The following is a 3,965-nucleotide window of genomic DNA, read 5'->3' as shown; positions in this document are numbered from 1 at the left end:
CTAAATTAGGTTGCATGAATGATAGAAAAACATCTGTAAGATGTCTATCAACAGCACATTGACACTTTTTACGATGTATATATTAATGGTCTTTCTTGTTATGTTATCTTTAGTATATCATTTTATAATGCCAGTTGTTCTGTATTTAAAATTATTAACTAAAAAAAATAATATATATATATATATATATAATTGATAATATTGTCAAATAACACTTATTTTTAATAATAATATTTAATAATAATTATAAATATATTTTTGCTAATTAAGCTTTTTCCCCATAAATCCTATTTTGCACATTTTTTACACTGAAATTACACTGTAAATGTTTTTCCTCAGGTAGCATGTACATTTACTAAATTCCATTCCAAATGATTTAATATGACTAAATCTGCTTGAATATATTAATTTGCACAAATAAAAGAGGTCAGATCAGAATGAAAACATCTGTTTAGTTTATAATTTAAAAGTCCTTCTTGTTTTGCATCTTTAGAATATAATTTTTAGTGCCAGTTATTCTTTATTTAAAATGAACAATTAAAAGAAATTCAATAATTGATAATACTCAAATAAAAAATAATATTCACTTATTTTGAATAATAATAATATTTAAACATAATTTAAAAAATATTTGTTCTTACAGTTGTTTTCCCTATAAAACCCTGTTTTGTACATTTATTTAAAATGCGAATCATTTTTAGTGCCAGTTATTCTTTATTTCAAATTTAAAAAATCAAATAATTGATAATAGTGAAATCAAAAATAATAATCACTTATTTTGAATAATAATATTTAATAATTATTTTAAACATATTTTAATTAAAAATGTTACAGTTGTTATTCCTACAGTATAAAACCCTATTTTGTACATTTATAAAAAATAGTATATTTTTCGATCTTTATAGTATGGAATTAACTAATTACGTGTTTGTTTTTCAGCAGACCTCAAAAAGCTGCAACAGAAATGTGTTAAACGCAGAGTCTCACCACCACCGAGTGTGAACCGATATCCATATGCAAAAGACAATGAAGCGTTTTTTTCCCTCCACGGTTAGTTTGAGTCTCCCGGTATGCCGGACGGTGTAACCATGGCAACCACACAGCCTGTTAACACTCGCATTACCAGCCGGTTGACAGTCAGATGCTCGGCAGGCTCATATGCATCATATAGACAGCTATATTTGTTAGTTTATCGGTGTGGATGATGATGATTAGCACGTCAGCAGTCTGTCTTACTATCAGTCTGTCTGTCTGTCTGTGGATTAACCGGCTGACAAGCTTCATTATTTCATGTCCCTCCTCCTTTAGAGATGATTCTTGTCTTTTGGTTTTGTGCTCGTCTCTGCTAAAGTACTATCTGTCTGTGGATTAACCGGCTGACAAGCTTCATTATTTCATGTCTCTCCTCCTTTAGAGATGATTCTTGTCTTTTGGTTTTGTGCTCGTCTCTGCTAAAGTACTTCAGTAATTGGCCATGAAGCGCTTCTGGCCACTGGCGAGACTTTGATCTGTTTGTTTCTCTGTAAAGACGCCTGAACCAGTTTTCTGTGTTGAATTGGCACCAGCTGAGTTGAGAGAAAAACTGTGCTTAATCGATCTGCATTTCATGTTAGGCTGTATTTGTGTGAATATACATATGCTTTAAGCATACAAAACAAGCATGTGTCCCATGCAAAAAAGCATGGTTTTAGATATATTGCATTCGCATACGTTTTATTTTATGTTTACATTAATTTAGTCTATTATTGTTATTTTACATATTTCTTTTATGTTCTATATATATAATACTTTTAGTTAGCATTAACAACACTGAATTCAGAATTTCTTATTTCAAAGTACTTTATTTGTATGAATATCTTTATAATTTTGTGAAAGCAACAATAAATTAAAATAGTATTATAGTATAGTATAGTATAGTATTTTTTAATAGTATTAAAACTAGTATTAAATTTAATTGTGGTATATTGAAGTAGTATATCCTTTGAAATGTATTTACTTGCTGTTTCACAACAAAATATCTGAAATCGGTTGCGATATACAGTGTGAGCATTGATTATAGTTTGACCTTTGTGTGTGTGTGTGTGTGTGTGTGAGTGTGTGAGTGTGTGTCGGCTGTGCTAAAGTCCTACAGTAATTGGCCATGAAGCGCTGATGGCCACTGGTGAGACTTTGATCTGTTTGTTTCTCTGTAAAGACGCCTGACGCAGTTTTCTGTGTTGAATTGGCACCAGCTGAGTTGAGAGAAAAACTGTGCTTAATCGATCTGCATTTCATGTTAGGCTGTATTTGTGTGAATATACATATGCTTTAAGCATACAAAACAAGCATGTGTCCCATGCAAAAAAGCATGGTTTTAGATATATTGCATTCGCATACGTTTTATTTTATGTTTACATTAATTTAGTCTATTATTGTTATTTTACATATTTCTTTTATGTTCTTGTGTCTATACTTTGTTGTTTAATATTGTAAAGCATTGTGCTTCATTCATGAAAAGCAAACAAAATGAACAATTAAAAGAATTCAAATAATTAATAATGTTGTCAAATAACACTTATTTTTAATAATAATGTTTAATAATTATCATAAAATATTTTAAATAACCTTACAATTCTTTTTGCTATTAAAATCTTACTTTTTGTGAATTTTTTGTACTGTTTTTGTCTTTAATTAGACTGAAAAAATGTTTTGTCAGGTAACATGTAAATGAAATTAGAATGATTTGATATTAATAAATCAGCCTGAATAAAAAACATCTGTCAACAGCACACTGACAGTTTTTACTATATATATAGTGTATAAATATATACAATATATAAATATACTATATAGTAAAAACTGTCTTTTGTATTTTATATATAATTTTTTACTATATACTGTATATTGTGTTTTTTTCATGAAAAACACGCAAAATGAATTACTGTGTACATTGTTTTAAATATAAATTCAGTCTTACACAATTTGGCACATTTAATTTGACAATAAAATGTGATAATTTATGTACGAATTGATGTAATAAACCTTTCTAGATACATTGAAAACCGCAGAAACGTTTATTAAAAAAAAAAAAATCCTAAGAATATGATTTGTGCAGTTATTTTTTGTACTAAAGATTAAAAAATAAAGATAAAATGAATGCTGTTTTATACCTGAGCAGGTACCATGTAATATTCCTTGGATTCTGACCAGTTTATTATAACACAGCAGATTTCCTGCATCTGTAGAGGATTGTATCAGACTGCTGGAGAAGTGTAAAATACTCAGAGTAGCGCTGTAAACCGTTTGATTTACAGCATGAGGATCCCTGCTCTTGTTTATCTGCTCTCAGCGGGAAAGAGTTAAGCCGCTACACGCTGGAGTCTCTTCATCCAGTCTGAAGAACCAGTGAAGTCCTTCATCATCACCTTCACACCTGTGAGCGACTGCTGTGTGTTTTACATGTGTCAGGGGTTAAAGGTCACATGATGGTTGATAAACGAAGAGGATGAGGCAGGATTGAATCGACTGCAGTGTATTGACTCGTTTACACTGACTGTAAGTGTATCTATTTAGAGAACAGTGTTATTTTAGTATTATTTATATACTGTTATAGTGTTTATTAACATTTTGAGTTAGCTTTTATTTTTATATTTTCAGTTTTCATTTTAATATGCTTTGGTCTTTTTTTAGTTTTTCTCCTTTTTAAAAAAAACGAAATTCTATTTAACTTTTATTTTTATTTCAGTTTTAGTAATTCAAGTACTTAAAATTAATCTTTATTTCATTCAACATTTCAAAATTTCTTAGAAACTTTTTAAAAAGTTTTTTATTTGATATTTGTGTATTTATTATAGCAGTATTAAAAATATTATATATATAATTTAATATGTAATTTTAATATAGTATATAAATATACTTATTTAATATTTATATATATATATATATATGTTTATTTTTATTTTAAATTTGTAATATATATATATATA

Source organism: Sinocyclocheilus anshuiensis, unplaced genomic scaffold (genome assembly GCF_001515605.1).
Source record: "Sinocyclocheilus anshuiensis isolate Anshui unplaced genomic scaffold, SAMN03320099.WGS_v1.1 scaffold1433, whole genome shotgun sequence".
In the NCBI taxonomy this organism is placed as follows: Eukaryota; Metazoa; Chordata; class Actinopteri; order Cypriniformes; family Cyprinidae; genus Sinocyclocheilus; species Sinocyclocheilus anshuiensis.
Note: the sequence above shows the minus strand (reverse complement) of the source record.